Source organism: Onychomys torridus, chromosome 8 (assembly GCF_903995425.1).
Source record: "Onychomys torridus chromosome 8, mOncTor1.1, whole genome shotgun sequence".
Lineage (NCBI taxonomy): Eukaryota > Metazoa > Chordata > Mammalia > Rodentia > Cricetidae > Onychomys > Onychomys torridus.
Window position 1 is genome coordinate 11914112 of NC_050450.1, and position 24301 is coordinate 11938412.

The following is a 24301-nucleotide window of genomic DNA, read 5'->3' on the forward strand; positions in this document are numbered from 1 at the left end:
TCCTCAGGCTTGCAAAGCAAACACTCTTAGCCACTGAGCCATCTCACCACTCCAAGATCTTAAACATTTTTACCTTAAATAATCTCAACTTCAGAAATTTAGCTAATCCAGGTAGTTATCAGTGGGGCAAGAGTTCTAGAGCATATCTGACAAAGAGCAGCCAGCTGAGAACAATGGCAGCGGCCTGCAGTAGAAGCCTTGCTCAGCACAGACAGCAGTGTGAAAGCTTGGTACTCTTGACAGTTTCCAGACACTATGCAAAAAGATAGGAATAAGATTTTTGAACTCATATAAAGAAAGAAAAAAGAAACCTGTGGGGGGCGGGGAGTATTTTTTTTTGAGACAGTGTCTCACTGTGTAGCCCTGGCTGGCCTGGAACTTGATGTGTAGACCAGGCTGGCCTCAAACTCAGAAATCCACTTGGCTCTGCTTTCTGAGTGCTAAAATTAAAGGCACCACCACACCAAGCCTGGAAACCCATAAAAATCTTACATAAAGTCTGAGTATAATTTGTGGAGGCATGAATCAAGACTCTGACGAAGGCCTAGCCTGTTTAATAGCTTGATCTCGGACAGAAGGTTCTGGGTAGCAAGCTACTTTTTTTCTCCCTTCTCCTCCTTCCTCACTCCTCCTCTTCTTTTCCATGTTAGTTCAGTTTTGTTTTTGAGACAGAGTCTTCTGTATCCTAGACTGGACTATATAGCTAAAAGTGATGTTGAGTTTTGGATCTTTGTGTCTTAAGTGTTGCGGTTACAGGCATGTGCCACTATACCCACTTTATGTGGTACTGAGGATGGAACCCAACACCTTGGGCATGCCAGGCAAATGCAGTACTGATAACCCCATCCCTAGTCTACATTCTGATTGCTTGTTAATGGTCTATACAGTTAATTTTACCAAGTGGGTAAAAGCACATCTGGTTTCCTCAATAAACAGGTAAACTGTCACAGGAAGGAGGGAAACACAAACAGATGGCAGCTGGATGGGTCTAGACATTTAATTATGGAAAAACACTATTGAGGTACATGACATGATATTAGCAGGGAGCCTGGAGGCACTTGGACATTGATCTGAATTCAGTTTGGTTTTGAGAAGTGTGAAAAGAGATGAGTTTCCAAACAGATATAAAAGGACATTAGGATTCTGGCACTGAACCAGGTCAAAATGGCTTCTAATCCCCAGGGGGAAATACTTAAAAGTTGGAAGTAGGTCAGCACAATCAGGGAGTTTAGCACATTTGCAGCATGAAGTGAAACTTTATCATCTCACTTCAATGGAAAGCGGGGAAGCTTGGAGAAAGATGCGTGGAATTCCTAGAGGGTCAGGAATGAAGGTGTTCTCAGGCCCAGGTTACTCTGGCTTATTCAGTTCTGGACTAGGAACCTGAAACACATGGCCATGGCCTTTAAAACTAGACTTTTATTGCAACACAGCTGTACCCACTTACCTATGGTTGCCTTTGCACCATAGAGCAGAGTTCAGTAGCTGGGAAAATGGCCACTGGCCTAGGTAGCCCAAGCTTAGCTGTATAGTCACAGATGGTCTGTCTGCTCCCTGTAAGAAGTGGTGGCCCTCTGCACTTGGTTACCAGGAGCTCAAGTTTAGGGAACACTCCCAGATTTTGGGTTGATAGGGTCCTTTTGGTATCAGAGATCACTCCCCCCCACCTCTTTTTTTTTGCTGATGTATCAGCAGGACACAAAGTACATCTCTTTCCAAGTCCACATTAGTGTACTTATATTGTTTGTAACATTTCTCCTTGGACTGAGAATGTAGGTCAGAGAAAGACGGGGGTGGGGTGGGGGGGGGGGGGGGGGGGGTGGGGGGTGGGTGCGGTGGTGGAGAACAGAAGGCTGGAGAGAGAGCTTAGTGGGTAAAGGTGCCTGCCGCCAAGCCTGAGGACCTGAGTTTGATCCCTGGAACTCACATGGTGGAAGGAGAAAAGTGACTCTAATAAGTTGTCCTCTGACATTCCCATGGACACTGTGGCACTACCCCCCCCCCCCCATACACAAAACAAAACACACATTCTAAACTGAAATCCCAAGTTTCTTCACAGAGTAAATAACTTTAAAACCTTTATTTTTAGTGAGTGCTTTGTGTCTGTGAATCTCACGCATGTCAGGTCCTGTGGAAGACTGCAGAGGGCGTCAGCCACCCCTCCCCACCAAGAACCGGAGTGACAATGTTATAAACTGCCATGTGGGTGCTGGGAACTGAAGGCAGTCCTCTGGAAGGGCAGCCAGGGCTCTTAACCCCTGAGCCATCTCTCCAGCCTTGCTCCTTAACTCCCCCCCTCCCCCATCCCGAGACAGGGTTTCTCTGTGTAGTTTGGAGCCTATACTGGATCTCGCTCTGTAGACCAGGCTGGCCTTGAACTCACAGAGATCCACCTGGCTCTGCCTCCCGCGTGCTGGGATTACAAGTGTGCCACCGCCACCCGGCGCACCTTAACTTTTAACAGAAATAAATTTAAGTGGACAGTTATATCTATTGAATCTAGAAAGCCGATACAGTTTCATATAAATAAACTCTAACTGAACTCTGGTGCCCGGGATTAGGCTACACCCTCAGAACAGCTCGGGAATCTCCAGCCCCTCTCTCTTGGATCTCCACCTTCACCACCACCTGCCAGGTCCAGGCTTCGGCTTCCTGCACCGCAGCCCTTACCCTCCTCGGCCTCTCTCAGTTTCCTATGGTCTGTATGCCATAAAGGTGGGTCCTCTTTCTGGCCAAGACAACCAGTCACAGTGGGCTCCAGGAGGCTCTGCATGACCCTTCTACCCTCTCTCCCCTTCTCAGTCAGCATGCCTCTTGCTGTTCCTACAATATTCGAGGCGAGCCCCACCCGCAAAGCTTTGCTGTTCCCTCTCCACCGCTCACAAATCTCATCCATAGCCTGCCCCTCCATGGCGCCCTTCTGTCTTCTCCCGGTCTGTCTCTGCTGGCTGTTTCCAGCTGTATCTGCCCTCTGCGCTCTCTCAATTCTTCCTCTGATGGCAGTTAAGAGGGAAGCATCCAGCCTTCAGAGAGAGGGGCCCTGCTAATACCCGGGTTTGTAGGTGAATCTACTCCTGCTGCTTTAAGTAACCCCCTGTCTTACAGCGATCCTAGAAACCATAAGTCAGCTTTTGGCGTCTGTGTAGATATGCTCCAGGACCCCCGTTTGATTTAAAAGTCTGCGCATGCTCAAGCCTCATGTGTAAACCAGGACCCGTGCATGCCCTCTGTGTACTTCCAATCACCCCCAGCTGACTAACAATGCTTTATGTTATTATAATACCATATTTATATATTATACATTATTGTGTACTAATTATTATAAAACCACAAAAACACTATAGACTATTGTTTAGGGAGTAATAATAAGGAAATCTATCATGTTCAGGACAATTTTTTTCCTGATTTTCTCTCCACTTTTTTTTGTAAGTTGTCATATACATTTTGGGTTAATATAGGATGCCAGGGGCTTGTGTAGCCCAGGATGACTTTACACATCTGAGCCTTCTGCGTCCACCTCCCAAGTGCTGGATGACAGGAGTGTACCACCACACCTGGTTTATGTGGAGCCAGAGGTCAGACCTAGGCTTGGCACTCACTAGGCAAACACTCCATCAACTGATCTCCATCTCCGCCCCTTCTTCTGAAAATTCTGATCCATGGTTGGTAGGAGCTTGCAAATACAAAGCTGCCCGTGTTGTAAAATATTCCTTTATACTGTGTGAAGATATTTCACTGTGATGGGTTTAATAAAAAGCTAAATGGCCAATAGCTAGGCAGGATTTTCAGGGCAGAGAATGCTGGGAAGAAGATGGTCAGAGTAGTGAAGAGACGGCAGGACTCAGGAATCAGCATGGGCAGTACAGAGCAAAGGTAACATAGCCATGAGACGGAGAGTAAATTAATAGAAATGGGTTCATTTAAGTTGTAAGGACTAGTTAGAAACAAGCCTAAGCTATCTGCTGAGCTTTCATAATTAGTAAGAAATCTCAATGTTGTTATTTGGGAGCTGGCTGGAGGAACAGAAAAATCCACTTACAGACTGGTCAAAAACTAATCATGACTGCTATATTTTCCTTCCTGTCGCTGTGACAAAACTGTCTACCCAAAAAGCAGCTTCTGGGGAAAGAACTCATCTGGCTTACACTCTGGTGACAGCCTGTCATTGAGGGAAGTCAGAACAGGAACTCAAGGCAGGAACTTGAAGCAGAGACCACAGACGAGCTTTGCTTGCTGGCTCACTCCCTCAAAGACTTATGATTAGCTAGCTTTATTACACAGCCAGAACTACCTGCCTAGAGATGGTGGGGCTAGGCCCTCCTACATCAATGATCAACCAAGACATCCTCCCACCCACCCCCTCCCACCTCCTACCCAAGACAGTCACACAGGCCACTCTGATGTAGGCAATTCTTCAATCAAGGCTTTCCTCTCAGTGGACTCTGGGTTGTGTCAAGTTGACAAAGTCAACCAGGACAGTGACAATCCCTATAGGTAGAAAACATTACGACCTTTAATTTACAAACCACCTTCTGTAGACTACAGTGGATGCAGGAGGACCACAAGCTTGTACATCCAGTATACCAGGGGCATCTGTACCCACGTGTCACCTGCACATTGTGCTCAGACTTCACTACGGACATTCTCAGGACACTCACTCCTCTTGTCTCCATTCAAATCCAAACTGCCACCTCCTCTACTCAGGTAGCCCCAGCAGCCTCCTTTGAGGTCTCTCCATTCAAGTCACTTTCATAGAAAAGCCAGAGGGACTTAGTGAAGGATATCATGTCTGGTGCTTTCTATGAAACTGTTACGGATTGAGCTGGATATACTCCCCACAGGCTCATGTGTTGAAGGTGAATCTCTAGAAGGTGTTGCTACTTAGAGAGGCTGTGAAACCTTTAGATGATGGGACCTAGTTTGTGAGTGGACCACTGAGAGTGTGCCTTTAAAAGTCCCCATCTCAGCCAGGCGGTGGTGGCACATGCCTTTAATCCCAGCACTTGGGAGGCAGAGGCAGGTAGATCTCTGTGAGTTTGAGGCCAGCCTGGTCTACAGAGTGAGATCCAGGACAGGTACCAAAACTACACAGAGAGATCCTGTCTTGAAGAAAAAAAAAAAAAGTTCCCATCTCTTCCTCTCTCTGCTTCCTGCCCACTAGGAGGTGGACAGCTTTTGTACCTACATGTTCTGTTGTTGTGATATTTTCCCTCCACATACAGCCAAGCAACCACAGACTGAGCTTTTAGAAGCCATGAGCCAAATAAGACCTTACTTCCTGCTTTGTGTTGGGTATTTTGTTGTGGTGATTGGAGAGGAAGAGATGTGTCTGCCACAGGGCTCTGACTGCAGAGTCAAGGACAACTGTCTAACTGGAGGCTGATGTTCTCTCTCCAAGTGGGCCCTGCTGTACATCTGATGCTGGTGGCTCCTTCCTCATGCTAATATCACCCTTCAGAGAGGCCTCCCTTGACCCATAACTTGATCAAACCAGCCCCACCTCTTTGGGGCACCATATTCATTTTTGTTTATCTGTGACTAATGCATTGATCTTCTCCAGAGGCATGAAAACTCCTCATTTCCCTTCACCTCTGTTACTGCAATGCAGTAACTGCAGACAGGAAAAGCAGGCCAACTTTCCAACAGGAAAAATTAAAAGCAACAAATATTAACTGTGGTAGTTTGAAAGAAAATGGCCCCCAAAGGAAGTGGCACTATTAGGAGGTGAGGCAGTGTTGGAAGAAGTGTGTTACTGTGGGGGTGGGCTTTGGGTTTTCTATGCTCAGGATACCACCCAGTGTCTCAGTCGACTTCCTGTTGCCTGCAAGATGTAGAACTCTCAGCTCCAGCACCACGTCTGCCTGCACGCTGCCGTGCTTCCCACCATGATGATAATGGACTGAACCTCTGAAACTGTAAGTGAACCTCCCTCCAATTAAATGTTTTCTTTATAAGAAACATGCAGGGGGTGGGGGTGTTGGGGATTTAGCTCAGTGGTAGAGCACTTGCCTAGCAAGCGCAAGGCCCTGGGTTTGGTTCTCAGCTCTGGGAGGGAAAAAAAAGAAACACGCCATGGTCATGGTGTCTTGTCACACAAATAAAAACCCTAACTAAGACAGAAATTCAACTTGAGGAGTTTCCTCCACAGGAACACAGATTGCTTTTGGTCAGCTGAGACAGGTTTGCACAAGATCAGCCTTCTTCACTCTGTCCCTTAAGCATCTGGCTGCCAGAAACACTCCCTGATTCCTCTTGTAGTGCTTCCATAATCCCATAAGCCCCCACTGACAAGAACTGACCAGTGCTCTAGCGCCATGGATAGATTGCTGAATTCCAAACTTGCAGAGAACGCCTGGGTGCAGGGGCCTGCCCTTCACTATGAGTGTTCATGCAGTCAGGTCCCTTAATCCTGTTGTGCATTCTGTGCGAAGTCCTGGGTAGAAAGTAACTCTGCAGGAGAAAGTGGGAGTTATAGAGGACACAGGGTGCAGAGGTTACAGGTGTGATTTGTGTACTCTGACCTGGATTCAAGTCCTAGATGTGCCTGATACCATGGCTGCAATGTTTTGTAAGTTGCAAAATGGGAAAGAAACTACCAGAAGGTAGATCCACCTCAGTAAACTAAGAAAGTTCCTTGCATGGCATGGGATTGGCTCTAGGGAGTGAGCACCTTCTGGTCTAGACGGCTGGAGAAAAGCTTCAAACATTAGTTTACGCAGTCAGTTCAGAGGGTTCTGAGATCCTGTTTACTGTTCATCTCTCCATCTTTTGCTATTGGAGAATGAACCCAGGGCCTTGCTGCATCCCAGCCCTTTTCATTTACTTTATTATATTTCCCAAGACTTCGAAAATTATTTTAAAAATTGGATATGGTGACACACACCTGAAATCACCCACAGCAGGCTGTCACTGCCAGTTCAAGGTCACTGGGTTTTAAAGGGTGAGTTCTAGGCCAGCCAGGCATACACAGAGAGAACCTGTCTCCAAAAACAAAGTGCAGAGGCTGTGGAGATGGCACAATGGGTAAAGGGCTTGCCACACAAGCATGAGGCATGCTTGCACTAATCCCTAGCAGTAAGAAGCCTGGCATGTCAGTGTGTACCTGTAATTCTATAGCAGGATGGGAGGTGAAGACAGGAGGTCCCTGTAGCTTGATAACCAGCTAGCTAGCCAATTGGTGAGCTCTGGGTTCAGTCTCAAAATACTAAGGTGGATAAACAGCAGAGAAACATACCTGACATTGCTCTCTTTCCTTTACATGTGCACACATTGGCACAAGCACCCCCAACACATACACACCACACACACACATCTCGCACCACACACACATACACACACACCACACACACACACACACACACACACACCACACACACACACACACACACACACACCACACCACACACACACACACACACACACACACACACACACACACACACACAAAAAAAAAAAAAAAAAAAAAAAAAAAAAAAAAACAAAACAAGGTTTTGCTAACTTGTCCATGCTAGCCTTGAACTTGTGATTCTCCTTTGGCCTCCACAGAAGATGGGGTGGCAGGCCTGCATCACCAGACCTACTTCCATTCCCTGTTGGTAATTGACTCCCTTAGGCAAACTCTGGTCCAATGACAGGTACTTGCCCTGGGGCCCTGGGAGCAGAGCACTCCAGTTTCCACCAGAAGATTCCTTGTCTGTCTCTGAACCATCAGTACTGTTTGTGTTGAGACTAGACACAGCATCTCCCAGCACAGGGACACTCTCTTCCCCTTGGCAGATGAGAAGAAAGGAAATGCGAACTCAGGTATGCTTGTCTGAGTAGGCAACATATGCAGGCCAGAGGTTGACACTGAACTGCCTTCTTCAGCCACTTTCCCATCTTCTTCTAATTAAGAGACAGTCTCTTACTGAACCAGTAGTTTGCTGTTTTGACTAGACTAGCTGACCAGCAAGCTCCTGGGGTCTGTATATCTGTCTGTCCTCAGCACCAGGGTTACCCGGCTTTTTACATGGGTGCTGTGGATCTGAATTCAGATCTTCATGATTTCACAGCAAGCCCTTTACCCACTGACCACTAGTGACAGTCTTAAGCATCTGTGACATAGGATAGTGTCATTTTGTAAGGGGAGAAACTGAGTCCAGAGACCCTGTGTCTGTTCTTGCTTTCTGCAGCATCATAAGTCAGATCTTAGGGGTGCTCTGCAGAGGCCAGGAAAGGCAATCTTCACAATCATTTGGCTCCTGCAGGAAATTAAAACCACAGTGAGTTCCAGCCTCTTATTTGCAGCCCTGGGAGCCATCTGCTTCTCACTCCAGTCTTTGAACAGAAGCCTCAGAGGAGAGCTCTTCTCTGTCACAATGCCAACTCAACTAGGGAGATGTCCTGTCAACTCAGCAACTTTCCCCAAAAGCCATGTGGTGTCCGCGAGACACTCTTATTCCCAGAGGACATCCCAAGACAAGTCCCAAGGCTTGCCATTTCAGACTCAAGGAGACCCAATAAAGACTGTGCTTACACTGACATGCTGGTCAGACAAGGATAGACTCCATGTCCCCAAGCACCAAGACCCAGGGCTCCATGTTGGAATGAAGTTAATGGGATATGGCAGCCTGTTGGATTTTTCCTTTTTCTGCATTTCTTTTTTTGTTCATCAACTCCTGGCCCAACCTAGCTTAGGACACAAACTGGAACTTTTTTTTTTTTTTTTTTTCTGAGACAGGGTTTCTCTGTGTAGCTTTGTGCCTTTCCTGCATCTCACTTGGTAGCCCAGGCTGGTCTCGAACTCACAGAGATCCGCCTGGCTCTGCCTCCCGAGTGCTGGGATTAAAGGCGTGTGCCACCACCACCAGGCACAAACTGGAACTTACTGAAGGGGTATCTCAGCTTTGCAAATGTGCCTATCACAGTCACACTATCACCATACCAAATCCAAGCCTTCTCACTCCTAACCTAGTGGTTATAATAGCTGATAACTTCAAATCAAATACTTTTGGTGCTGGATAAAAACCTCAATGAGGGGCTGGCAAGAGGGCTTAGCAGGTAAAGGCACTGGCTGACAAGCCTGACAACTTGAGTTTGAACCCACATCATGGAAGGAGAAAAATGATTCCCATCTCTGACCTCCACATATGTGCCATGGCATGAACACAGAGAGAGAGAGAGAGAGAGAGAGAGAGAGAGAGAGAGAGAGAGAGAGAGAAGAAGAAGAAGAAGAAGAAGGAGGAGGAGGAGGAGGAGGAGGAGGAGGAGGAGGAGGAGGAAGATGCATTGAATAATATAAATGGAAAGCTTTAATGAGATCTTGTCTAATGTTTTGATTTCTGAGGTCCTAAGAAGACAATGGGATGTTTCAGGATACATGTGCCAGGAAGTAGGGACATTTCTGAAGAGCCTATGAGGTGCCAATCAACTAAAATCTCCTGATTCATTCTGCAAGGCAGATCACACTCTCTACATGAAGAAACTGAAGCTCAGAGTCACATGGCTTGGCCCGCACATGCTAGAAAGCATCCAGCAGATTTCTCAGGACCCCAGAGTCTTGAGATGCATTTTCCAAGCTCCAAATGACAACAATAGATGACATTTATCTTAATGGTAACATTTTCTATTTAATGTACATTAAGAAAAAGGAGAGGCAGGTGCTGGGCAGATGACTCAGCCAGTAAAGTGCCTGCTTTGTAAACATGAGGATCTGGGTTTGGATCTCTAGTATCCACTTAAAAAGCTAGGCCCAGTGGCATGCAACCGTAATCTCAGGGTAGGGGGATCCCTGGAGCTCATTGATCAGATAATCTAGCTCAATCAGTGAGCGCCAGGCTCAGTGAGAGACCCTGCCTCAAAAAATGAGGTGGAGAGTGACTGAGGAAGACAGCCCCATATCAGCCTCTGACTCCCACATTCAGACAGACAGACAGACAGACAGACACACACACACACACACACAGAGGCAGAGAGAGAGAGAGAGAGATGACAGACAGACAGACAGACAGAAACAATCAGGCATGGAGATGGCACATACCTGTAATCACAGCACTTGGGAGGTAGAAGCAGGAGGACTAAGAGTTCAAGGCCCAGACTACATGAGACTGTGTCTCAAAGGAGAGGGAGGGAGGGAGGGAAGGAGGGAGGGAGGAAGCCACTATGTGCTACATGAAACACTGTCTCAAAACAAGAAAGAAGGAAAGGAGGAGAGAGAGGCAGGCAACATAAAAGAAAGCAAGCCTCTGTGAGCAAATCAGGCCAGCAGACGTCCTCAGGAGCACTAAATACAACACCTCACACTGGACTATCGGTAAGACGCTTTCTGTGATACTGATCCTAGGGCGATGCTAAAGACACAGAGGACTCAGGCATCTTGAATCAGGAGACTTGTGGTCTAGTAGAACTGCAGCAGAGTGGTGGGCCCGTGGGAAAGGGGAACTGGGAAATGACTTTCCCAAAGAGCACCTAGCCTGTGCATCAGAATGGCTTTTTCTGTGAATGACAGGGACCTGCCCTGCACCAGTGTGGCTGCTCTCTGGACTGATGTCCTGTAACATTTCTGCCTATTCTCTTCCCAATCCCTTGTGCTGGAGGATCAATCAGCCCAGAGCCTCACGCATGCTGATTTAGCTCTCTACTATGGAGCGCCAGGCCCACCCTGCCCTTGGTACAACTCTAATCAAATAGTACGGGAATTTCAGATGTGGACAGTCTCAGGGTTCATTTTCTTCTCTACATGCTTCCCCTTCCTTGCTTGTAAAATACTGATGAGAACTAAGAAAGTTGCTGCAGAGTTCAATGATTAACAGGTGCAAGGCCTTGAGTGCCCTTTTGCTCCCTATTAAAAGCACAGGATGGTGCTACCTACAGATCCTGGGTGTAGCTCCCAGGGTCAGCCTGTATGTGATAAGTCCCCAAGTGAGGAGCCTCTTGGCTTCTGCAGTTCTTTCCTTGCTCTCCTAGGCTGGAGGACAGAGGGGCAGCTTCAGTTCCCAGCTGAGTCTCTGTAAGGACTTGACTGTCAGTTCATGGGAAAAGGACTGTGTGCCCCCACTGTATGCTTTCCCAAGTTAAAGGTTAGCAGTCTTGCTGAACCCCGGTTGTAACCTGCAATCACTTAGGATAAAGTGTCTTTGGCCTGGGGTAAAACAGCCTTTGGATCCTGGTGGAGTAATTCTCTCTTTCATGCATTGGAAGTGTTCATTCACAGAGCAGGTAGTAAAACACCGATCAGAAAATCGTAATACAAAAGGCAAGATATGTGTGCTTGCTTGGTCCCTCAGGGCAGATATGCAGGGAGCTGACCTGGATAAAGACAGTGACCTTTTTGAATCATGACAAACAGCAACCATGGGACCTTTGGAGCCTGCTCCATTCCAAGAAGTAGTGTTAGAACTTGTGGCTCCCCACAGGGACTGTGGGGAGGGTGTTCCTCTCAACCACCAATTAATGCAGCTACGAACTGGTGCAAAACTTCCAGGAAGCAGCCGAAGGAGCCAAGTCTCACAGCCCACCTCCTTCCTCTGAGTTTCTGTTTGTGTGAGTGTGTGTGTGTGTATGTGTGAGTGTGTATGAGTGAGTGAGTGTGTGTGTGTGTGTGTGTGTGTGTGTGTGTGTGTGTGTGTGTGTGTTTTGAGACATAGTCTCATTATATATAGACCTGGCTGACCTGGGACTCACTCTGTAGACCAGGCTGGCCTTGAACTCACAAAGATCCACCTGCCTCTGCCTCCTGAGTACTGGGGTTAAAGGCATACACCACTAAGCCTGGCTGTTCTTTTTTTCAGGTAGGGTCTTAGTTGTAGTCCAGGCTGGTCTGGGACTAAAGGTGATCCCCCTGCCTCAGTCTCTTGAATACTAACATTATAGATGTGAGCAGTCATGCATGGCACTTAGTCATGTCTCTCTCTCTGGACAGGGTCTCACCTATCTTAAGTTAACCTCAAACTTGCTAAAGAGCTGAGGATGCCCTTGACCACCTCATTCCCCTGCCTTAGTGCTAGGATTACACACGTGCATCACCATGTCTGGTGCTAATGATGGAACACAGAGATGTGTATATGCTAGGCACACCCTAGGCGCTCCCTTTCTCTCTGTCTTGTTATACAGCCCAGGCTGGCTAGAACCATATTCCACACTGCCTTCAAACTCACAGTCCTCCTGCTTCTGGAATACTGAGGTTATAGCCATTCATCATCACACTCAGCAGAATTTTTAAGTACATTTTTAAATCACCCTGTTTATTTGGGGATGTACATGGCATCATGGCAAATGTGTGGAAGTTGCGGGACAACATGCAGGAGCTGGTTCTCTGCCTCCTGGGGACCCAACTCACACACAAGTCAGGTTGAGACTTTCACTCACTGAGCCATCTCACCAGCCCCATTTTTCTGATGTTTTGACCCTTCTTTTCTATTTGTTGTGGTAGCTGGTCCCCTCATCCCAATTCTCAGTGACTAGAAACATTCTTGCTCACACAGAGAGATGAGTCCACTGAAACCAGGGAGCTGAGGATTCCTCAGATGTGTCCATGTGGCCAGGAGACACTGGATGCTGCTCCTATGCATAGCCCTCTGTGGGGTCTACTTTCTGAGCCTGTTTCTTACGTTTGAAATCTGGTCATTCTTGCCTTGTGAGATGCATAGGTTCTGGCTAACTCTTAGGATGTCTGCCCCTTCGTCATTCATGAGTCATCATGATACTGGTACTTGGTCAGGATCCTTTGAGGAGTCCTCTTCTTAACATGACTTTACCAGCTCAGCTTGGAAGCCTTCTGCAAGCCTGTCCCTAGGTCACACTGTCTATGCTCTTGTGTGTGTGTGTGTGTTCTTCAAGCCTGGCTTGCAGCCCCTGAGAGGGTGGTACACTCAGGGCCAGGGCAGAATGCCAGGTGTACACTGTGCATTCAGGCAGTAATTTGCACAAACACTTCTTAGTATGCTCATTTCCAGCCTGTCCCCACAAAGGCGCTCAGACTGCAAAGCCAGTGGAGAGCTATTTACAGCTGTGGACAAGGAGAGGGGAGGCAGCCTTTGTTCCTGCTTGGGAACAGCCCTGCCTGTAAGGTGGTGCCTGGCTCTTTTGGCTGGCATTCATCCAACCTTTCCCCCAAGGAGCTTTATGGTCTTAGAAGCCTTGGCTACAAGGCCAGAAACCTGCCTGCAGGATTGGCTGGCTCCCATGTGGAACCTGGGCTCAATGGCGGGGGATGAGTGGCCACTCGCCGCCCAGCTTCTTTAAGTGCTCCTGAAATCACATCATTGCCTTGCTCAGAACCCCTAGTATGGTTCCCAGTGGATCTCTGGGTCCAGCCCAAAGGGTCACCTGGCTAGTAGTAATCTGCCCCTTCCTGCACTCTCTGCCCATCAAGGGCCTCCCATTCTGGAAATCTTGGTTTTATATAGAGAAGTTGCTCATCAATGGGAAACTGCACCCCGCCTACATAAAACCAGCCTTTGGGTTATCTAATTCCAGCCTTGTTCATTACATTTGAGCCAGCCTTTTTTTCTTTTTTTAAACTCCTTGTAAGTTGCAGGAAACTGATAGATAAGCAAGTTCTGCTTCGTCAGACCATTTCTGCCTCATTTGTGACTCATGCCAACATTTTTCTGTATCCATGGCCATACTGTATCTGGCTGTTCCTTTGAACTTGTAAAATCTGCTTAATAAATCCAGTAACAAGTATTTATTTTTTCCATTTCACAAGAGCCATACTTTTTCACCCTTCCCCTACATAAGACCTATTGTGTACAGGTACGTACACACACATGTGAGAGTGCATGTGTAACATATGAGTGTGGGCCAAAGGTCAACTCTGAGTGGCACTACTTAGGAGCTGTGTGCCTTGTTTTTTGAGATCTGTTCTCTTATGGAATTTGGGGCTTGCTGGTTAGGTGAGCACCAGGGATCTGGCTCCACTTCCTAGTGCAGGGATGGCCAGTGCACCATTGTGCCTTGCTTTTGTTTGGTTTTTCGAGACAGGGTTTCTCTGTGTAGCCCTGGCTGTTCTAGAACTCAATCTGCAGACCAGGCTGGCCTCAAACTCAGAGATCTGCCTCTGCCTTTGAGTGCTGGGATTAAAGTCGTATGCCACCAATGCCTGGCTTCATGCCTGGCTTTTTACGAAGGTGTTGGAGATCAAATTCAGGTCTTCATGGCTTTGTGGCAAACACTTTCTATTCTGTGGTCTCCCTGGGTGTTAAACTCTCTCTCTGTCTGTCTGTCTGTCTGTCTGTCTCTCTCTCTTTGTCTCTCTCTGTCTCTGTCTCTCTCTCTGTCTCTCTGTCTCTGTCTCTCTCTGTCTCTCTCTCTCTCTGTCTGTCTGTCTGTCTGTCTGTCTCTCTCTCTTTGTCTCTCTCTGTCTCTGTCTCTCTCTCTGTCTCTGTCTCTCTCTGTCTCTCTGTCTGTCTGTCTCTCTCTCTCTCTCTCTCTCCTTTTCTCTCTTCCTTCCCTCCCTCACTCTGTTTCTTTCTTTTCTTTTTCTTTCTTTTTTTGTACTGAAGAAAGTGCTGGAATTACCCAGGGCCTCTCATATGAACCTGAGTGCTGGTATGGGGTCAGAGGACAATCTCAGATGTCAGTCCCTGCCTTCCAACTTCTTTTGGGACAGGGCTTCTTTTTGTTTTTTGCTTTTTGATATGCTCACCAGGCTAGCTGGCTAGCAGGCTTCTGGGACTCCCCTGACTCCATCTCCCATCTCCTCAAGGAAGCGCTGGGATTACAAATGCCCAAGTCATGCGCATCTGACATTTACATGTCAGGGACTTGACATTCTAGGGACTTGAACTTAGGTCCTCATCTTGCACAAGTGCTTGTGCTTTTATCCACTGAGCTACCTCCTCAGTCCAAATAATGAGGTTCTAACACACAGTGGATCCCAGCTTGCCAGAGAACAGATGCTGGCAGAAGGCGATAGGACTTTTGGGAACTGACTGACCCAATGAGGTCGGGACTGGTCAGGGTTTGCAGAGGGCAAGGAAGATGGTTTGAGAGTGGTCTACCACCTGGTGATTCTGTTAGAGCTTGAATTCTGTTGGGTGAGCTGTTGGTCTATTTTACAAAGCTTTCAACGGGGTGCCCATGTTAAAAGTGTGAGGACTACCTTGCTCAGGAGTGAGAGCAGCACACTCCAGCAGGAAGAGTGGTGCTCCAGCACAGCCTAGGAACATGTCCAAATCTTACAAAGTGCAGTCAGTCATCCATTCATTCATGGAGTGCACACATCATACAGTGCATTCATCCATCCATCCATCCATTCATCCATCCATTCATTCATGGAGTGCACACATCATACAGTGCATTCATCCATCCATCCATCCATTCATCCATCCATTCACTCATACATTCATTCATTCATTCATTCATTCATGGAGTGCACACATCATACAGTGCATTCATCCATCCATTCATTCATGGAGTGCACACATCATACAGTGCATTCATCTATTCATTCATTCATGGAGTACACACATCATACAGTGTATTCATCCATTCATTCACACATCCATTCATCATTAGTCTGTCTAACAGGTGTTGAATCCATCCATTCATCTATCTATTCATCCACTGATCCACATGCCATGCACCCATGCATACATTCACCCATCTATAAATTTACCCACCCACCTGTCCAACATCCAACAAATAGGCCTCAAATACAGAATTTTAGCTCTCTATGCTTGTTTCAGCCTCGTAGTTATTTCCTCTCCTGGAGCAAGGAAGGGAAGGGGAAGTATGACTATGACTCAGAAGCCAAGGAGACTTACAAGCCCATGAAAATTCTAAGGTTCCTGAGGACTCTCCCCAAGGTTACAAAAGTGATAAACAACTGCTGAGGAGAAAAGACTTTCTGGGGAAGCTGCCTGCAGGTTGGGCAGGGAGGTCCTGGGTGCAGCCACTGTGAGTTGTCACCCATGCTGGGGTGGGGCTTTTTCAGTGACCAGGCTGCTTTGAGCCACTCACCACTGTGTCGACAACCCTGGTAAACTCATTAGTTCACCAAGATTGACTTGGGTGGGATGCTGTCTTTGGTCTGTTGTCAGGTGTCCCACCATGTGTTTATCCATTTCCTCGTGCAGCCAAGGAACAGTTACATGACACCTCTAAAGTAATGATCCTCAACCAGGAGCAGTTTGCCCCCACAGAACATTCAGCTTGTGTGGAGGTATGCTACTGACGTCTCAGCAGAAAGGCCAGTGATGCTGCCGCACTAAGTGGGTGTCTGCCCACTCCGAGGAAGCCAGCAGTGTTGAGGCTTCATAAGCACTAAATGCTTTCGATGCACAAGCACACCCGAAGTTTGATCCCACAACCCACATGGAGAAAGGAGAGAACCAGTTACTGAGAATTGTCCTCTGACCTCTACAACCACACCACAGAACATGTGTGCCTGCCCTCTTAATCTTCATTACAGGGTGATGAACGTATCTTAAATAAATGTAGAATTTGTTCTTTTTGTTTTGTTGAGACTTTGGTTTAATGAGACTACTCACAAAGTAGCCCAGGCTCGCTCGGAGCTCTCTATTGGACTAGGGTGGTCTTGGACTCAGATCCACCAGCCTCTTCCTCCCGAATGCTGAGATTAAAGGTGTATACCACCACATCAAGCCTCTAATTTTTTTTAAGTGGAAAAGAGCTCCAAGAGACACAGATGAGCAGCAAGCACCTGAGTGGACACTTAAGGTCACACTGTGAGTGGTTACTGAAATAAGGCCAAAACAACAATGTAGCAACATCATATTCCCTAGAAAGGCTGCAATAACAACACAGAAGACAGTAACTTCTCAGGATGTGTGGACACTGGGACCTTCATATATTGTGGGTGGGAATGTAAATAGTGTTGCTGTGAGGCAGGCTGGTAGTTCCTCAGAAGGTTAAATGAGGAGTCAGCACCAGTGTGTGTGTGTGTGTGTGTGTGTGTGTGTGTGTGTGTGTGTGTGTTTGCATGTATGAGCTTGAAGAGGATGGGTGTCCTTTTGCCCACTAGTTTGTTTCCAGAGTCTGGAGTTACAAATGGCCAGCAAGTCTGCTTGGCTTTTATATAGGTTCTGGAGATTCAAATTCCAGTGCTCATGCTTTCCAGGAAAGCCATTTGCCCACTAAGCTTCTCCCCGGCAAATGCCTAACCCCTTTTTAAAGGCAGGGTCTCCACAAATCCCAGGTAGGGTTCAAACTTATTTATAGCTGAGGCTTACTGTAAAGCTAGAGCTTCATGCTAGGCAAGCACTGTATCAAATGAGTGACATCCCAGCTCAAAACCAGGTCTTTAATCACCATGTTTGCACATGCATGGTCGCTGTATGCAAGATAAAAACAACTCCCATGTATTGGCTGGTAAATGGAGGAGCAAATCATGATCAACCTATATAATGGAATATACTTCACTCCTAAAAAGGAAAGAAGTCTGTTGTATGCACAATAAAGGAGAAGCTAAACCCAACAGGTCATGAAGTATTTGGGGTAGGCAAATTGTGGTAGTTTGAATTTAATTGGCCCACATAATCTCATATGGAGTGACACTCTTAGGAGGTGTGGCCTTGTTGGAAGAAGTGTGCCACTGTGGGGGTGGGCTTTGGGTTTCCTATGCTCAGGATACCGCCCAGTGTCTCAGTCAATTTCCTGTTGCCTGCAAGATGTAGGACTCTTAGCTATTCCTCCAGCAACACGTCTGCCTGCGTGCCACCATGATCCCCACCATGATGATAATAGACTGAACCTCTGAAACTGTAAGCTGCCACCTCAATGAAATGTTTTCCTATATAAGAGTTGCCGTGGTCATGGTGTCTCTCCACAGCAATAGAAACCCTAAGACACAAATCCACAGGGACCCAGAGGCAATGTATAAAGAATGATCTCTTAATCTTCCTTACAGGGTGATGAACATATCTTAAAACTAGGTAGTGATGGTGGAAATACAGCACTGTGAATGCACTTAACGTCACAGAGCTGTATCTTTAAAGTGGTTTTAACGTTCAATTGTTTGTGATGTCTGTTTTCTCACAGTCCAAAGTGCACAGATTCAGGCTAGCATCTAGTGGCCAGAGAGATGGCTCTGTGCTTAAGAGCACTTGCTGCTCTTGCTAAAGAACTGCTTTTGAGTCTCAGCACCCACGTGGCAACTTACAACTGTCCATCCAAGGCACCCAGGGCCTTCTTTTGCCCTGCTCAGGCACCAGGCACACATAGTATACATATATACATGCAGGCAAAAACTCTGAAACACCATAAAATACAAATAAATTTTCTAATGCAGAGATACATTCAGTAAATGTTTCTTGCTGCTAGAAACTGGGCAGTGCATTTGGGATATGGGCACAAACAAGGCAGTTGCAAGCCCTACCTGCTAGGGAATTAACAGAGGAGAAAACCCAGCCACAGTGAAGGTACCAAAGGAGGCTGGGATGTGGGTGGAGGGAGAAACTGTTTTCTGGCTTAAGGTAGAGGAGGGCCAAAGGAAAATGTCCCATTAAAGATGCCAGAGTCTCTAACCGAGCACATGGAAGCAGAGGCCGGAGGACTGTCCTGAGTTTGAGACCAGCCTGAGCTACATCTCAAATGCAAGGCCAGCCTGGGCTACACAGAAAGGACTAGTCTAGCCAGAGCTAATAGTAAAGCTCTGTCTCAAAATATTAAGGGGCTGAGGAAAGGAAGCAAGGAGAGGAAAGGAGAAAAGAGGGAGGAGAAAAGAGAGAGGTGGGGAGGGAAGGGAGGAGAGAAAAGGAAAAGAGATAAGATGGATTTTGAAGCAGCTTTTGAAGGACAATCTGCCCTTGGAAAGTGGAATTACGGATATGTAATTAGAGGCCACTCTTTGAGCCCTTAGCATGCAGTGTTAGAGGAAGCTGGTGAGTCAGGCCCAGGAGGAGGAACACTGGAACACAGCTCCCTCAGAGGCCTCCCCTGACTTTCAGCTGAGAACCTGAGGCGGGGTGGTGCAGAGGCTATCAACCCAGTCTGCCGCGCAATCCTGCAGGCCCCGGGCTCCCCAGCTGTCACTTAGGAGGCTTTTGTCGTCTGTCCCCAGCCAGGGGACAGGCAAGCAGAGGGGAGAAGAGATGAGAGGCCTCAGCCACGTAAACCAAGTACTGACTATTAACTGAGGGGTGGAACACAAGGTCCCCGAGAAGCCTCACACGAACCCAGTCGGGTCGCTTCCGCCGCCGCCCCAGTTCTTAATTCTATCATTGTTTTCTGTTTCTTTTCTTTTGCCTTTTACCAACACCCTATGGAAGGATAGGGTAACAAGGCTCTGAGACACCACAATGGCTGCCAAGAGAAGCCCAGTTCCACAAGCAGGCAGTTGGAGACACCCCTCCACACACTCAGTCAGCACAGAGGAAGTCCTTGAGTCCTATTTCTGAGCCCCAGAACACTCTGCAAGCTCAGAAGGTCTGAGTTTCTGCCATTGGCAACTTCAGGTATACATCAGGCTCAGCCTCTGGGCTTTGTTTGCTCAAGCAAGAGAAGCTGGCTGGGACCCCTTCTCCTCTTCCCTCCAGAACACACCCAGTGTGCCCCCTTTTGGGAACCACACCCATCATTTATCTTTCTATCATTCTGACCAGTTGCCTAATGTGCTAAGATGGTGATCTCTCTCTCTCTCTCTCTCTCTCTTTCTTTCTCTCTCTCTCTTCTTTCTTTTTTTTCTGAGACAGGGTTTCTCTGTGTAGCCCTGGCTTTCCTAGAACTTGCTTTGTAGCCCAGGCTGACCTCAAACTCACAGAGGCACCTGCCTCTGCCTCCTGAGTGCTGGGATTGAGGGCATGCACCACCGCGGCCGGACCTTCTTAAAAATTCCTAAGTACATTTATGTGTGTGTGTGTGTGTGTGTGTGTGTGTGTGTGTGTCATAGTATTCTTATGAAAGCCAGAAGACTGCTTCTTAGGAGTCTCTTCTCTCCACACGTGGGTCTTGGGGGTGGAACTCAGGTCATTAGCTTGGTGACAAGTCTTCCACCCACTGAGCCATTGCAATGGCCCCTAACTCCTCATTTTCTTGTGTATTTATATTGTGTTTTTAAAATAGGACCATCCTCTTTATACTGATTCAGTGACTTTGTTTCACTGAATTATATGTTTGGATCCTAAATCTAACTCACTCTTCTAAAAAGGCCGTTCTTTCTCCAGTGGAGCACACCAGAATGCTGCCCCTTCCCAGAGGCATGAAAAGAGGGTATTTCTATGTCACCTGCACACATGCGGGGACATTGCTGGAGCAGATCCCTGGGTGCTGGACTGTTGGGTCTCCCTGGAGTTTAAATTGTATGAGAGGGTGCCTCATATCCTTCTGAGAAAGTCTCTAAACAAAATGAGCCCTAAACTTTGGTCAGGGTTCAGCAAGCAGGTGAAGGCACTTGCTGCCAAGACTGAAGACCGGACTTCCATCCCACCAACTAGAAGGAAAGAAACAACCCTAAGACCCAGATATGCACATTGTGGCACACGCAAACCCCCATCGCACATAAAGAAACAAGCGCCTTCTCCTTGAGCATGTCTTTGCTGTCTGTGGGGAAAGGGTGATGCTGTCAGACAGGACTTTCCCTCTCCATCGTCTGTAAAATGGGAACCTCAACTGTGCTCTGTGAATGGCAACGTTCTGCTGAAAGGAGAGGAACTGAAATGTCACCCTGCCATCAGGAAGACACTGCAGCACGAGGCTGGTGCAACAGGAGGCAGCTTAGCTCAAACGTCAGCCGTGTCTGAAGCCACACTAGAGCAATTGTTCTCCACAGAGGAGGAGGAGGACTTTGTCCTCGATCAGACGTTTAGTTATCGGGAGGTGTATGTGTGTGTGTGTGTGTGTGTGTGTGTGTGTGTGTGGTTGTGCTCACCTTTGCACACATATGTGGAGGCCAGGTGTCTTACTGCTGCTCACCTTATTCTCTGGTGACAGGGTCTCTCATTGAACCTGGTGCCCATCCTTTTGGCAAGATTGGCTGACTAGGGATTATTGGTCTCCATCCCTAGCTGTCTAGCCTGACTTTTAGGTGGTTCTGGGGATTCAAACTCACGCTTGCATACCAGACATTATAGCTTCTACCCCTGATCCTACCAAAAGATATTTTCTATCAACTGAGGTAGTGTTATTGGCATCTAGTATATAAAGCACAGCAAAGAAGATAAAACTCACCGCTGAGAATCACCCAACTCAAAATCAGTGGCGCTAAGAATAGGAAACCTCTCTCCAGGTTGTCTCTTACCTGATGCCCACTCCCACATGCTAAAGACAAAGAACTGAGGCTCAGAGAAGTCAATGACTTGATCATGTGCCCCAGAAGTAGCCGGTCTGACCCTAGGTTCTGACTGGCTTTATGGTGTGTGGTCCATTCCACACACTGCTCTGTTTCCCTAAATCCTCACTTGTCTCCAGTGGCCCACATTCATCTATTGCTTTTGTCCTGGTGGACTGTCTACAAAAGAGGTGCCTAGGCACAGCTAGAGGCATTGCCGCCATGGTCTGCCAGTCTGAGCTGACTTTGCAGTTGAAATTGTGACCACTGTGTCTACTTACTAGCTGGGCAATTTCCTTTGAGGATTAACTTATTTCATCCTAAGGATAAGTAACAGAGAGAGGACTTTCCCAAAGGTCAAGGGCCATAGCTCAGTTGGTTGGTAGAGTGCTTGCCTAGCAGGTACCAAGCCCTCCATTCCTGTCTCAGCACGGCATGGAAACTGAGTGTGATCCCAGCATTCAGGAGGTGGAGGAGAAGGATCAGAAGTTCAAGGTCATCTTCTACTGTGCAGGGAGGTGGAGGCCAGCCTGTCCTACATGAGATGGCCAAAAAGAAAGAAGGAAAGAAGAAAAGAAAATCTTCCCAAGATTGCACACCAAGTAGCAGGTGATGGACACCTGCCCTCCCATCTCCACACTTTCATCTTGAACTCTTGGCTCTCTCTCCCCTGAAGTCTGATAGTTACCCTCCAGCTGAGAGAAGAACAGAGCGCTGGCACCTCAGACTCTCCCATCTACTAGCACTTATCTATCTGAACGGTCCTAGAGAATCACCCATGTGCCAGGAAGGGGTGCAGGACTCTGAGTAGGGACAAGCCATTACTGCAGAGAACAGGAACCAGAGAGAACAAACAGAGATAGAGAGGAAAGGGGCACAACTTCCTCAGGCATCCTTCCTGGAGCAAATCCAGCTATGCAGCTGAGGTCTCCACAGTGGCCTCAGCTCTAGAATATTGTAACTGGTAATACCCACTGCTGGGTCGGTCTTGATTTTGGCTTTGCTTGGCAGCAGGTTCAAGACAGAAACCCATAAGACCCCAGGAGTGGGTTCCACTGGGAGCCCGTGGAGTGCTGACAGACATTCTAAAAGCTCTGCTCCTTCTCAGCTGACTTTCTCAGTGGGGACATGGTACCTGGAAACACCACTTGTACATGTGAAGACTGGAGCAAGTGTTGGGGAGCCCCAGGGACCCTGTAGGAGCTCTGCAGGTTTTGTCAGTGACCAGTTGGGTGACCTTGAGCAAATCCCTTTCTCTCCTTGTGCCTCAGTTTGTTCGGCTACCAAACAAATGGTCAGTCTTAATCTAGATGCTCTTTTATATATTTTAGGATTGCAGACAGAGTCATTTGTCCCTCCCAGAGCTGACCTCTGTTCTCTTGGACCCAGAGCTGACCTCTGGCCCATCCCGTAACACTGTGCCCAGATCCAGAGAACAAGCCAAGATTCATTGCTTTCCTGTCTCCTGGTCTGCCCCCAACCAAACTAGGCTATTGTGAGGGAGCCATGAGGCTAAGCCAACACTGTCCTCAGACCAACGGACAAGCCCAGCAGCATCCTTCTCTTGGCCTTAGGCCCAGGGAATTCCATGAGGCAACAGTCACAGGAGTTGATGGGGAAGGCCTTCTCTGTGTTGATTCTGCTTTGTCCAGGAGTGGAGAGACCTGCCTCTGGAGGGTAACACTGAGTAACAGCCCTTTCTGTTTGTGTTGGTGGGGTTGCGTAGGGGTGGAAGAGGGTGCTTGCTGGTCCTGCAGTGTGGGGCCATCTGTATCCTTAGAGTTTGGAGGCTCCTGAAAGGGGCTCTAGGCCTGGAATAGTTTCAAGGGCCTCAGTTTTACGAAGCCTCTTCCGGTCTTTGCCTTTGGGCTGAGGAAGGTTGAAGGGATGATCCGGAGAGTCCGGATGGTGTGGGAGTGGAGTTGGAGTGTGCTGGGAAAGGATGGGAGGGCAGCAGTGTTAATAGGTGAGATTTATGTGAAAAGATCATGGAGGACAGAGCACTTGGCCAGAAATGAGTGCCTGATTTGGGTGTAAAAGCACCTCCCCTTCCACTGGAAGGAGAGGTCCCTAAAAGCTTTTTTGGGAGAGGTGGACATGTGGCCCCTCCTATGGTTGGGGGAAGGTCTTCATAGGGATAGAAGAGAATTCACCTGTCTTCAGAATTCAGAACCTGGTTTCTAGGGTAGGCAAGCAGGTGATTTGGCCCGGGATGTCCTTGTTGAAGGGAGGGTCTTATTCTCTAGGACTTTGACAGTCGGGGAGAGACAGGACCCTTCTATACGAGCTATGACCTCAACATTCCAAGGAGACAGGAATGAGAGAGAAGCAAAAGACCCTAACTTAGTTTATTAGGAATGAGAGGAGATGGTAGAGGGTCTAGATATCTGGGGAGGCAGGACTCCACTTGGGGGAGCGGCTTCTATTCCAAGGGTTAAACAAGGGAGGGATTTCCTCCTCCAGTCAGCGGCCAGGACGAACGACCCCATTTTTGAAGGTTACACGAAGCTCTCTTGCTTCCTGGAGGCTGGGGAGAGGAAGACCCTTCCCCTTCGGGGCAGGAACAGGCGTCCTGTTCAGATCGAGGGCCCAGATTCTAGAGGAAGATGCCGGGCTCTGGCTTCCCGGGTGCAAGGCTTCCCTCGAAAGGATCGACCACGCGCGCCCGGACGCGTCACTCTTACCTCCAGGCCCCGGCTGCGATCTACAGGCTGCGATCCGCAGGTCCGAATAACGCGATCACCTTCCGATGCTCCAGGCTGCTCCTGGCGTCTGCTCGACTCCCCCAGCGACTCGCCAGGCTCCCAAGCTTTGCCAAGCCGCCCCGGCCAATCAGCGCCGCCGCCTCCAGCCCTTGCTTGTGCCACAACCAATGAGAGCGCCCGCCATGGGCCACCGCCCCCGGGGGGGAGGGAGAAGGCGGGGCGGGGGCACAGTCCGACCTCCGCGGGTAGGATGCGCCCGGGGGTCTCGGAGGAGGGCCGCGAGGGCCGGAGCAAGGGGCTGGGGGAGAGACAGCCTGAGGGTCCCCAGCCAAGTCTGACAGAGATTAGGGGTCGTTTCCTTACCAGCGGGGGCGGCTTTGCAGACTAA

General features: G+C 48.1%; 1 protein-coding gene across 1 annotated transcript in view; it reads right to left on the minus strand.

Moving 5' to 3' along the window:
- Abat (4-aminobutyrate aminotransferase) overlaps positions 1-24014 on the minus strand; it is a 104267-nt gene extending 80253 nt beyond the window's left edge. The window contains exon 1 of the mRNA XM_036195629.1: positions 23893-24014. The gene's annotated coding sequence lies outside the window, so the exon portion shown is untranslated. The remainder of the gene's footprint in view (positions 1-23892) is intronic.
- Positions 24015-24301: the final 287 nt, after the last annotated feature.